This window comes from Malus sylvestris, chromosome 2, assembly GCF_916048215.2.
Source record: "Malus sylvestris chromosome 2, drMalSylv7.2, whole genome shotgun sequence".
In the NCBI taxonomy this organism is placed as follows: Eukaryota; Viridiplantae; Streptophyta; class Magnoliopsida; order Rosales; family Rosaceae; genus Malus; species Malus sylvestris.
Window position 1 is genome coordinate 37,383,637 of NC_062261.1, and position 14,538 is coordinate 37,398,174.

General features: G+C 33.0%; 1 long non-coding RNA gene across 1 annotated transcript; it reads right to left on the reverse strand.

The window, feature by feature from the left end:
- Positions 1 to 729: 729 nt before the first annotated feature.
- On the reverse strand, positions 730 to 3,916 carry LOC126614082 (uncharacterized). Its single transcript, XR_007620270.1, has 3 exons — positions 3,552 to 3,916; positions 3,077 to 3,220; positions 730 to 1,035 (listed from the first exon to the last, which is right to left on the reverse strand). It is a non-coding gene; the product is annotated as an uncharacterized LOC126614082 (long non-coding RNA).
- Between the last annotated feature and the right edge of the window lie 10,622 nt (positions 3,917 to 14,538).

Below are 14,538 nucleotides of genomic sequence, written 5' to 3' on the forward strand. Positions count from 1 at the left end.
ATATCAATTATGTTAATGGTGAACTTGCATGGGCCTACAAAGTTTATCACTCATGTTGTAGGGTTTTAGTTAGTGTTCTAAAAGGGGGGTGGTTCGCCATCGCGATTAAACCAAAATCATTGAAGAAATCGAAAAGGGTATTAGGCGGCGCCTAGACGGGCGTTGGGCGAGCTAGGCGGCCTCGGCAACCGCCTAGGCGGCTTTGATGGTAAGTCGACTATAACGTCGTTCTTTCGTTGTGGTAATGAGGTTGGACAACTGCGCGACCATCCCAACATTTTTGATATGCAATTGCAGAGAAAACCAAGTGAGACGATTTGGTTAGGATGAGAGCGATAAACATCGATATGCAAATAAAAAGTAAAGATGTGGACGAGATAGTGGATCTGCAATTGCAAGGTAAAGAAAAGGGACGACTTGGTTAGGAAGAGAAAGAGAAAGGGAGAAAGAAAGGTATTTGTAATTGCAGAGAGCGGCTGAGCTTGGATAATTAGAGTTAGGGTTTTTTTTTTCTTTGTTAAAGGGAGAGGAAGGTGAAGGAGCGACCTCGAGGTTGGGAGCCCAAAGTGGGCTGAAGGTCCAACAACACCTCATTGGCTCCAGCACCCCATATCATATCCCCATATGAGCTTAGCTACTAAGGGGTTTGCGGTTTGGCCATCCCCACTAAGTTTCTTTAAAAACTAGGGAATAAACTTTGTTTTTTATTAATAAGAAAACAAGGTCCAATTCATTTTTAATGAAAAACAAAGGCTCAACAATGATTAAAATAAATGGGCTGACTAAATGTTACAAATTCAACATAAAAAGTCTTAAAATATTACACATACTTAAATCCGTCTCGGCCGCCTAGGCGCTAGGCCCTAGTCGGCCGCCCGACTAGCGCCTAGCGTTTTAGGGCTCGCCTGGCAAACGGGTTGTGTCTGTCGTATTCGTGTCATTTATTGGAACTTTGGCTTGATCTATTGCCTTCAAAAGTTATGTTGATGATGTTTTCAGTAAGGTTTTCCACGTCAGAACTCTCTTCCGCATAAACTAAGTATAGAAAAACCAAACATTAAAAACCATTCAAATTATGAGAAGTTTACAAAAATAATTATGAAAAGAAATAAAACAATAGTACTATACCATATAAAAATATATTACCTCATTTTCCAAATAGCCAATCTCATGTGCACAACAAAGCTTGAACTGTTTCTGGTAACAATGAACTACGATACTGATCTAGTACTCTACCCCCAATACTAAATGCGGATTCTGATGCAACGATTGAAATGGGAATTGTTAACACATCTCATGCTAACTGAGAAAGTATCGGATAATGAAAACGCTCCATTTGCCACCAAGAAAGAACATCTATGTCTACTTTTCTATGTATTCTTTTATCCTCCAAATACTTCTGCAATTCATTTTTTTCAATTGAACTTGAACCATCGTAATTATTATCAAAATCCTACTTCATAAAAAATAAAAATGAAAACGTAATAAGAATCATGCATCATGTCAATTTCAAATATAATATCAACACTTTTTATAGTACTACTACTACAAATATATAAAGTAAATAAAAACAAACTTAGGTTACCTCAAAGAGAATATCTCTAGATTCTGTTTGATGATTAGGCACTGAATTCACTAGAGTATTTGAATTATCAAGATGCGAAGTTTTTCCAAGTACACACCAAAAAGAACATTCATTTTGTCATTAACCTTTGTAAATTCGACCGAATTCACACCATGAAACTTTGTGTAATGGGCATCCACAAAATGCAATTTATAACGAAGGTCTAAGATGATTGCAATTGCCAAAATCAAATTTTACTCTGACCAATACTTCTCAAACTTCGTGTACATGTAAGTCCCCATCTTATTCATGAAACTTTTAGAGTCATCCATGGCTGCCTTAATTTGAAGTTGGTTTACGAACACCTTAGGGAAGAACAAATTTGATGTAGGGTACTTTGTCCCAAAGAATAAGCACGTAATCTCATAAAAGTACCCCAAAAACTTGGAAATCTTTATTATTTTATCTCACTCTTCAGAAGAAGAACAACTACTAAAATTGGAATCACTCAACCCTAAATGAATCAAAGCATATCGATAGAAAATTGCACTATCTAGCATAATATAGGTTGAGTTCCATCTAGTAGGGACATCTTGTGTCAAACCTCACCTACTATCCAATATCCCTACTTGTCTAACACATTCATAAAACTTTAGTTTCCTAGCCTCAGAGCCCTTTATATACTTGATGCATTCACGAATCTTTATCACCGAAGAATCAATTTCTTTAAGTCCATCTTGGACTATCAAATTCAAAACATGAGCACAACAACACACATGAAAGAAGTCACCATTTATCACGAGAAGACTTCTATGATTCAATTGATTCTTCAAAATGCTAACAAAAGAAATATTTGAAGAAGCATTATCCAAAGTAATAGAAAATAACTTCTTCTCAATCCCCCACTCAGTCACCAATGCATTAATTTTCTCAAATAATGCAACACCAATATGTGGAAGAGGCATGTGACAAAAACTTAAAATTCTTTTATGCAATTTCCAATCTTTGTCTACAAAGTGAGCAGTAGGAGCAAGATACCCATCAGTGCATTGTGAGGTCCATAAGTCTGATGTCAAATAAATTCTACCTTCATCTGAGTCTAACAAATTATGAAGCCTTTGTTTTTCATTTTTGAACATCCTCAACACACAGGCTTTAATTGTATTTCTACACTGTAATTTAATATTAGGAGATATATATGCAAACAAAGCCCAATTCCCTCATATTTAGAAAAACTAAAAGGAAGATTATGCTTGATGATGGCCTCTACCAATAAGCCATGGAATATCACATGATCAAAGTTTTGGGAACATAATTCAGACACCGATAATAATCCACCAGTCGGTCCAGGGCATGTTTTCAAATGTCTATTTATATTACTCGTCCCATGATGACTATCATTTATTATTAGTTTCTTACAATCTTTACATTGAGCACGACTTTTACCATCTTCAAAAATAGTAGTCAATTTGTTGAAAGTTTTCCAAACAGGAGACATGAGTGTTCGCTTACCTAATTTGATCACACTAGCCTTTTTCTTTGCTGGACTTATATCTTCTGTAACTTCACTTCCATTATCAAGTTGTATTCCCATTGTAACTTCCATTGACCCTCCATTACTAAGGTTCGCAAAATCTTGCTCTACAACATCCATTGCTTCAAGAAAGAAAAACAAAACCGTAAAATCTTGCTCATACCAATTTCATACCATATCCATTTCAAATTCACATATCCATTTCAATTTCAATTTCACATATCCATATCCATTCAAATTCACATATCCATTTCAATTTCAATTTCAATTTCACATATCCATTTCAATTTCACCTATATATATCCATTTCAAATTCACATATCCAATTCAATTTCACCTATATATCCATTTCAAATTCACATATCCAATTCAATTTCAAAATCCAATTCACATATCCACAAATCACAATCCAATTCAAATTTACTTTCAAATTCACAATTCAATTAAAAATACCTTGCACTTGTAGGTTGCAGCCTTGCTTAATTGCTTTGCTTGTTCCAAATCTTCAAATTTGGAAAACAAATATAGACCCCACTTATTAACTTCAAGTAAATAGACCCCAAATGAAACATATATACAAATGATTTCGCGGTGTTCACAATAAAAAAAGGGACATGCCTGCCAATTGCCAATACTTTGGACAAATAATTCCATACAAATAATTAAGACATTGCATCTACTACAACAAAACAAAAATAGGTGGGGCGTCACTACTCTGTCGTTGCCTGCCTCACAGGCCACCTGACTTCTAACCTCCCCAGTCCCCTGATAACATATCCCCAATATATATAATATATAACCTCCCCAATCCCTTGATAACATATCCCCAATATATATACATATATATATATACATACATATATATATATATATATATATATATATATGACATTAAGTAATAAATCTCACCTTACGGCTTACTATATGACTAAATGGCATGACATAATAAAGTTAATTTACATAACTACATCTATACTCCCAAATTCCAATGCTTGATTCTATTTTTGCCTTGTCCTTTTGTGATTTTCAAGCTTGTGAAGCCAACGCGAAGCACGCTTGCTCAATCGCTGGGTTTTTTGAATGTTTGCAAACATGCCCCAACCCAAAAACTCCAGAATCTTCATAATCAGAAAACCCCAGAAACCTCAAACCCAGAAAATCCCCAGCCATTAGTTTTAATTTTAACGAAAACCCCAAATCACTAGTTTTTGAAAAAAAAAACACAGAATACCCAAAAATACAAAATTCATACATTTAGCGTGTGCTTGCTTGTGTGTGATTTTCTTATGGCTGCTGGAGTCGAGTTGAAGGAAGTGAACGGAGGAAGATGCGAGAGATGCGGTTAAGGAGGTGGCGCATGAGTAAGTCTGGACTGGAGAGATCAGAGTGAATGAGAGAGAAAAGAAGGATAGCCTCCCTACCTAATGCATAATGGACGGTTGAGATTAAATATCAGCCGATCCAATGGTCACCAATTTTTTAAATTAAATTTAATATATATATATATGGTTTTTAGGGGTATAAAATTGTTAAATTAATATATATAATTATTATAGTATTTTTTTAGGGTTATTAAATTATAAAATTAATATTTTGCTTATCGTGTATCGTGTTACCCACATGTATACCCGAACCAACCCGTTATCTTAACAGGTGCTTATCGGGTTTCCCGATAACGACCCAATTCGTTATCGTGTCGACCCGAATACCTGTTAATTTCATATTGTGTCGTGTTAGATTATCGGGTTATGTTAGGAATTACCATGCCTCATATAAGCATCTCACTTTGTACCTCCTTTTTTATATACATTATAATCTCACATAATTATATAAATTTTGTTTAGTTATCTAGTGTTATTAATCGTAGTAATTCATCAAATAATTTAGTGTCTTCTCTTTGGGCGATAAAAAAAAGGGAAATGTTATTTGGACTCTAAAAATCTCATTCTACACTTCTCACAAATATATTTTTCTTTCCTAATATAGAAAGTTTGGAGTGTAGAATGAGATTTTTGGAGTACTAATAACAATTCTAAAAAATAAAAAAGGCCAAATTGGATTATTCATCCCCGTGGTCATAGGAAACTTGCATTATGACCCCCGTTGTGAAAAAACTAGGAATTAAACCCCTGTGGTCAAGAATGTTAGCAAATTTAGTCCAAAAGTAAGATTTCTGCTAAATGACTGTTAAAAGTATGGGTAAAACTGTATTTTCAGTTCCAATTGACATTTAAAATAAATATTTTTTTATAACAATTAACAAAAAAAATAATGCTTAATTTTTTAAATAAAAAAAAGCCCTAATTCAATGTCAATTGGACTGAAAATACAGTTTTACCCCAACTTTTAACAGTCCTTTAACAGAAATCTTACTTTTGGACTAAATTTGCTAACATTCTAGACTACAGGGGTTTAATTCCTAGTTTTTTTACCACGGAGGTCATCATGCAAGTGTCCTATGATCACGGGGATGAACAATCCAATTTAGCCAATAAAAAAATAAAGCGATTCTTGCGCAAATAATGAATCTAACTCATGAGTCGTGGGACACTGTGCATCATGTCGTTGTTGTGTTGGATATAATGCATGCATTTCTCAATTTATGTACCTTACTAAGAAAATCAGAGCTAATGGACCCAATTAATTATTACTATATATGACTTGATGTACCACAGTACACCAGCAGGATACAATCCGGATGCCGTATCAATCTAAACATCAGCACACGTTTTGGATCTTTCCGACAATGGCTTTTGGTGAGCACTTGCAAGTTTATGGATACAACAATTTATCAATTTTATCTAAATTGAACCAAAAAAAAAAAAAATTAGAGTTTTGTACAAAATATTGAAGTGATTAATTTGACCGATTAATTTCGTTCAAAGAAAAAAAATTTGAATTAACAAGATAAGCAAAAGCTGGGGGTGTTCTATATCATTCCAATTTATATCGAATTTGAAATTGTCGGCAACAACGTTCTTTAACGGCCTTCTTCAAATTTAATTGTAGTGGAAGAGAAGTTAATCATTTCTATGAATTTGGATTTTATTCGGATTCAAATTGATGAGTTTTTACATTATAGTCATTCATTGTACATTGTACGGTTAGAAATTATTTGAATTTTTTAATTTAAAATTAAATACAAATAGTACCTAAAGAAAACTGGCCGCACGATGTACGATGAACGACTAAGATGTGAAGATCCCTAGGATCCCCACAAAGAAGATCCGACGAGGATCCTCATCCCATTTCTATGGGTGCTTAAATCTAGTGGTGAGTGCTTAAATCTAGTGGTGACAAGGTCGCCTTTTTTTTTCTCTCTAAATAAACGATATTATCTACACTATTTAAAATAGTAAAATACTAAGGAGACCTTCTTGAAAAGTGAGACTTTTTATAGATTCTCTCTGATCTCATATTTTTGGCACAATGTTTTTTAATGTTAGTATGGAAATTAACGTTAAACTACAAAAGGCAGAGTCCATAGAGAGTTCCACTTTAAAAGACCCTCTTTAGCATTTCTCCTTGAAAATTGTGTTTGAGGAGTAGAGTGGGTATGGTCACTCCCAAGGACGGAGCTAGTGTAGGCCTAGGGGGCGGATGCGCCCACTCATTTAAAAAAAAAAGTATGGTTGTGTTCCAATTCTCAATAACCAGCCCTAAACTAGTCTACCGTTTTGGATCCCAAATGCCCTACCTGATGACAATTTAATTAACAATTAATTTAATTGTACCTCCCCGTTTTTCTAATCCTAGGTCGTTAATCCACACAAAAACTCATCCCACCACATACGACAAAGCAATTCCAGTCCTCAACTTCTCCAGATTTTTCCTCCCCTTTCATTCAACCAAAACTCAATTGAATTTGGAGTGTTATAGACAGTTGGAGTTCAAGTAATCAATTATCAAAATTCAACACAAGAATTTTACTCCACAAGGTATTTTGTACGACTTTACTTCATTAATTTGTTTTTGGCATTTCAATTTAGAATTTAGCTTTCTAATTTAGAGATCAATGGATGAATGTAAAATGATTATTTTTTATATAAAGAGATATTTAATGGTATTGGTAATGATATTGTTATGCAACGCTTTCAAAACATGAAAACGATTCGAGGAATATTGTAATATGTTCTATGAAAAACTTTATGAATTAATATATTAGTGTTTTGTTCAATAAATTCTTAAGATTTTTAATTGTGACTTTGTTGTTTGAGGATGCCCTCGCTCATACAAATCTCTGGCTTCGTCCCTGGTCACACTTGCCCACGATGTGCTCTTGTACGAGTTTGGTCAAATTTATTGACTTGCTCGATCTTACTGAGTATTCATATTTATCATATGGTTTGGATGAGCTATTTAAAAAGTTAGACTATATTTGCTTATTGTTTCTCAGGTAGCTAGCAATAGCATCATGTTTTTAGTGGTTTGATCATTTGTATTTGTCAAAATTGTATGTATTTGGTGTTTGTTGGAGCATCTCTTTGAATAATTGGCCCCATCTTGATAATGGAATTTTCTAAATTCCACAACAAGCGAGCTCCTTGCATGATGCACGACATTAATATTGTCCATTGCCGACCATGCTTTTCTCATTACAAATGTTTATCATTCTTTTCTGCTCTAAAACTCATTCCAGGTTTATAATGATAAAAAAAAAAAAAAAAAAAAAACTAGCTATCACGTTATTGTTTTACACAATATTCAAATTTATTTAAAAGGAGAATATTCAAACAATTAGTTCCCACCCCAATTCTATTCTCTGAATATAAGTTCCTAAAATTTAATAAAAATTTAAGCACACTCATATATATACGCTAATACTATATATAATACAAAGTTTTGTGTTTATCAACATTATAAAAATAGATGAATGGAAATGTTGAAAGTATTACGAATTGTTTATTTATTTGCTACAGTTGATTGACTAAATGACCTTAGTTTTATTTTATTTATTTATTTATTCTTGCAGAGATGATATTTACATAATGATTTATAATATGAACGGTTTTTATTATAAGCACAAAATTGTGTGAATTGAACACAAAAACAATTTGTGTAGGAATTCATATTCATCCTTAAGTAGTCGAACATTCTTCTATAACATGCATCATCCTTACAACGATTAGAAGAATCAGATCATCACTTTCATATTTAAATATTGAAAGCACGAACTGCATTCACCTTATATTTACTAGTTCAAGCTATTTAGTACTACAGTCTAGTGATATTCCTCTTCACTTGTTAGTGAGAGGTCTTACGTTTGATTCTCGCCAAATGCAAATTTGAACCACATTGCTAACACATTGTGAGATTTAAGTCCACCCTCTCCCTTTTAGTGTAAATAATATCGTTTGTTAAAAAATAAAAACCAATCCCACGTAATTAGATGCTAATTAAAGTAATAAATAATTAAATGTAAGTTGATTTTCATAATCCATATCTCAATATGATCCTTAACCTTTATCTTAAGTATGCCAACCTCAAACTATAAGTTATTGTCTTGCACCAAGGTTGTACAAATAAAATATGTGAGTATAAGGCAAGGGAAAATATGCCAACCTCAAACTATAAGTTATTGTCTTGCACCTAGGTTATACAAATAAAATATGTGAGTGTATGGAAAATAATTGCTTAATGAGTATACTTGACATGTTTGTCTTACACCTAGGGTATATAGATAAAGTGCAAAATTATAAAAATAGGCATGACTTGTTGGAGAATAGAGATCCATATTAGGTATATGACAAAATATATATAATACAACTTAGATAGGAGATATTCCTCCTTTAATATCATTAATGCATTTTGTGATAGAACTCAATACCTAATAATAAGTGATTAAATTAGATAATATCAGTGATATTGGTGGGAGGGTTGAAAAGTTTATGGGCTGAAAAGTTTATCTTGACATATTTTTTCTTGCACCTAAAGGCTTTATGTGTTAGAATTTAAAAAAATAAAAACACAAGTCTAAACAATGAGCTAGCATCCACAGCGATTTTAAACTTTTAGTGAATAGTATAATATTATGTTTTGTTAAAAAAACACAGTGCCATCTTATGAGGTCTTTCGTTAATAATTTGTCTTCCTATTTTACCAGAGTACGTAATTATACGATAAAAGCGCTGTTAATACCTTTATGTATAGTGGTTAAAATCAATGGAGATTGAAGATGAATTAGTTTTTGTATCATTAAAGAAAGTTGAGCATGTTTCATTATAAAATTAATTTGATAATATTAAAAAACACGTTGTTATAAACAAATGCAATATTCTGTTTTACTCTAATATGAAACTTTTTACTCCCGAACAATCATGCAACAGGAGTAACAGTAGCCATATGCATGCTGAAAGTGATTTATTTGAAGTTGAAACTAGAGTAAAAGCATCTGAGCATGATCATGACAGCTAATCCGATGACCGAATTGGAGGGAAGGAATGCAATAAAAGTCAAAAAGAGGACGGTGCGTGTGACGGGACATGTACAGAGGAAAGTATTTGAAAATTGCAAAGTTTAATTACTTCAGGCATCACCACTCATTCCATATCATTAGAGATCATTTCTATCAAATTCAGACACATAATTTTAGATTTTAAAATTTAATTTAATGATTAAAGTTATTATAATTTTTAAAATAAACTTTCATTTGTATTCTTATTTTTAATCGTTAAATTAAATTTTAAAGATTCGGATTGTGTATTCATCCTTTCCCCTGGCTAGCCGATTTACTGATCTAGTTGTCCCATCATCATCAGCAACACACACACACTGATTTTTGCCCTTGTGAGTTAAAAAGAGAGGATGAACGTCTTAGCTCATCGGTTACCAAAATTTTTATTTGAAGTGTTATTTCTTAACTTATTTGGTATTTTTATTATATTTTCATATCATATTTGTACCATATTTTTAATAGAGATGAATTTCACATATGTTAATGAGTCATATTTATATTAGAGATGCGATATAGTGATACAAATGTAATATGAAAAATATAATAAATGTAACATTATTACTACATTTATCATTCCTACATATACACTCTTTACGCAAATCTTGAATTAATCAAATAAACTATGGGGTCTACTTTCTCGCTATCTTCCCAACTTCTGTTCCGCAAATTGAACGAAAAGTTCAATTGGTTGTCCTTTCATAATGGATAATTGGGTTGAGAATTCAATTCCAAAATTAAGTTGACATTAGTAAGTTGCTTACCAAAAAAAAAAAAAAAAAACAGTTGATATAAGTAAGAAAATGGGTGCCTTTGTCCTTCGATTTTTTTTAATCAATTTTGTTCTTCTATGGGATCCCAGAAAAAGACATAATTAGTAGGATTAACTGAAATTAGTCACCCTTTCATCCATCCATCCATCACAAGAAACCACATAGCATCCAGGTGAAGTTCTCTTTGTGATTTTACAGAAGAGGGGAGAAGACGGCAAGGATAAGGGTGAGGAGAAAGATAGAGAGATGCAGAGTGATATGGTGTGAAGGGGATGTGAATATAAATTTGATGTGGATGGATTAGATTAATCAAATTATCAAGATTTGTCTAAATTCACGCAAATGTACTGATAATAAATGCAAAGACTCGAGATTCGGAGATGAGCTCATTTTCTACTTGTAAATAACGTATCTTAACCGTAAAAATTTCATAATCGAAACCATTCAAATAGTCTTGTTTGAATCATTAATTGTTTAGTCATCCAAGTATATTAAATAAATGGATGATTCATCATTAATATGTTACGTAATGTTGATTTACTTAATACATTTGGATGACTAAACGATCATCGATTGAAATAATTTTTTGTAAAAATGATCTTCAAACATCTTATTGGTAATAATATTTCTTCTTAACACGATAAGGGAGTCTTGTTTGGGGGATGAGATGATGCATGACCAATTAATTTTTAACACGATATACATATGGATAATTGCTAATAGTCTTGTTTGCGAAATGCCATGTGAATTTGAAAGAGAAATAAGGCCAAATAATAATGTACGGGGCCACTAGGTCCTAGTGTCCCAACAACTCAAGCATCATTACGTCGTACTATCATTTAAAAGAAGTGTTATTCATATACATTATTTTACTTTTCACATGTCGTTGTTAATTTATATTGTTTGGGAGATGAGATGATGCATGACCAATTAATTTTTAACACGATATACATATGGATAATTGCTAATAGTCTTGTTTGCGAAATGCCATGTGAATTTGAAAGGGAATGAAGGCCAAATAATTACGTACCAGACTACTTGATACTAGTGTCCCAACAAATGCATCATGGATGTACGTCGTACTATCATTCGAAGAAGGACAAATTAACAAGACGTGACCGGTCATTTTCTCTACCCGTGTTAATTGCTTGCCTTGTTAAAGCTATACTAGGTCCAAAAATATGTAATATGGTCAGAAAAAGATGAAAGTTAGGCCATCTCCAACCGAAGGGTCCAGAGGGCCAGAGGGCCGAAAATAGCCCTAAAACCGTCTCCAACCGAGGGCTAGGCCAGAGGGCTCTGGAATCTGGGAGGGTCCCACGGGATCGGAGAGGGCTGGAGGGCTGGAGGGCTAACTTATTTTTTTTTTTAATGTTTTCTATTGCTGTCGGTTAAAACCGACAGCATTAAAGAGGTTTTATTTTTTTTTTGATAGTTCTACTATTAGTGTCGGTTATAACCGACACTAATAGTTTGAATGTTTTTTAATATAACGGCTAGTAGCCGTTGTATTATTAGGGCTTTTTTTTTTTTTAATGAATTTAAACTTTTTTTTTCCCTTTTTTTTTCCTTTTCATATTAATCAAATTTTGTTTCATATTTTTTTTCAATTCTATTTTACAAAATTTGTTTTAATTTTTTTTTAAATTCTATTTTTTTCCTATAACTTCTATTTTACAAAATTTGATTCATATTTTTTTTCCTATAACTTCTATTTCACAAAATTTGTTTCATAATTTTTTTCAATTCTATTTTTTTCCTAGGCCATTTATACAACATTAAATTAAATTAAGTAACATGAAACAACATTAAACAATATGAAATAACATTAAATAACATTAACTAACATACAAATTATAGTTTTGACGTCACCTAGCCGTTAGATTTGAATTTAAATTGTAGTTTTTAAATAATAAATTATGTTTGGCCCTATGGCCCTTTGGCCCTCGGTTGGAGACGGTTTTTTGTGACAGGGCTAAAACAAGCCCTTTGGCCCTCTGGCCCTCGGTTGGAGACGGAAGCAAATATGGCCATGTACTGTTCATTAAAATATTAATATATTGGGGAATCTTGGAGGGCCAGAGGGCTCAAACGAGCCCTCTGGCCAGCCCTCGGTTGGAGATGGCCTTACAACCTCTTTGGAACTGCTTGAGGTTCCCACCATGGCGGTGGAATTACTTGATGATGGTTGGAATTAGATTGAAAAGAAATTGAATCGAGCAGGGTTGAAATGAGAGGGAATCATAATTAGACTTTTGTTGAGATTGTTTACGCAGATATTATGGAATCAGAGTTAGAATGAAACTAAGTTTATATAAATCTATTTTATCTAAATCAGAATAAGAATTAATATGATTACTAAATATCCTTGTTTTTTTTTGAACTTTTTTTATCTCATCTCTATATTTATATTTAATAACATTTTAATTAGTTATTTTTATTTGTTTGGTTAAAGTGAAGAGTGAAAATGTCATTATTGTAAATAAATTAGTTTATAATCTAATTAAAAGACAAAGGAAAAAAAACCCTAACCAAAATCATTTTTTCCACCGGGCAGACCAAACAAGAAAATAACCCACCCATCCCACTGTAACACACACTCTCTCTCGATCTCAAATTCTTTCTAGGAAGCCATAGAAGGTCCTCTCTCGATCTCTGCATTGATTTCTTGTACAACGAGTTGTTGATAATTAATTTCATGGGAAGTGAAGGTTGCTGGTGAGGGAAAGGTAACGGGGGTTGATTGCAGGTACAGGGGAGGCGCGGCGGCGGTGGGGTTGCTGGTGGTGGGTGGTGGCTGTTGTGTGAAGGACGCGAAGGAAAAAAGAACGTGCATATTGTTGTTGGGTTAAAGTGGAGGGCAAGTTTGAAATTTAAAGATTATGTGAGGGCATAATAGGTATAAAAGTGGATTCCTAATTCCTTCCTTCTACCAGAATTCAAATTATCACATTTTGATAAATACTAGAGTATGCTGTAAATCGGAATTCAATTTTATATTTTAATTCCAATTATTGTTACATAAATGAGTCTTGAGTTCTTTATATAGGAAGATGTAGGGTATGGTAAACTTTCCAATGTGATTGTTTCATGTGGCATTAAGATATAGGTCCAAAAAATTGACGTACTATTGATTTTAGTCCAATTTTTTGAAATTTATGATTTACCTCCATTTAGCTAATTTTTAAACCAATTTTACCCTTTGTTTTCAAATTTTGAATATTTAAACATCTGCAATCCACTAAATATTTTTTTTCAAATAAAACGTTTCCATTCTTTACCTTTCAATAAAATAAAATATTTTTCTCATAGATTAAGTTGCAAAAATATACAACCTAACTAAAAGGTACTAATACATAAATGTATATATACCTATAAGCAAGGCATAAAAAATATAAAAAAAGGCTAAATAGCCAAAATGGTCCATGAGATTTGCATAACTCATCATTTTGGTCCTTAACATTTCAAATCAACAAAAGTGGTCTCTGAGATTGTCCACCATCTATCATTTTGGTCATTCCGTTAAAAACTCCGTTAAGTGTCCCGGAACTCTTGGCCGGAAGTTTAGGCAATTTTCAAAGCTTCGTAACTCAATCGTTTCTTAACCAAATTCGGCCCATAATATATCAAAATGAAGATAGGAAAGTGTAGAATAAGATTATACCTATTTGGAAGCCCAATGGTTGCCGGAGATTGCTGTAAAATAGCCTCAAAGTTGACTGGTGCGAGGGAAAACTTGGGAAATTGGGTAAATTTTAAATGTTCATAACTTCTTCAATACTCAACGAAATCAAGTGATTCAAAACAAAAATCATATTTCTCGACGAAAGGAAGAGAATGGTACCATTTTTGACGGCTAACTCGATGTGGTTTGGCAGGAAAACAGCTCGAAAGTGGCTGTCTTGGTCTCGAGTTAGCCACTTTCGAGGCGTTTTCAGGCCAAACCACGGTGATTTATCCGTCTAAAAATATACTATTCTCTTCGTCTCATCGAGAATTATTATTTTAGTTATTGAATCACTTGGTTTTGTTGAGTATTGAATAAGTTATGAACATTTAAAATTTACCTAGTTTCCAGCGAGTTTTCCAGTTTTCCTTCAGACCAGTCAACTTTGAGGCTATTTTCCGGCCATCTTTGGCAGCCATTGGGCTTCCAAATAGGTATAATCTTATTCTACACTTTCCTATCTTCATTTTGATATATTATGGGTCGAAT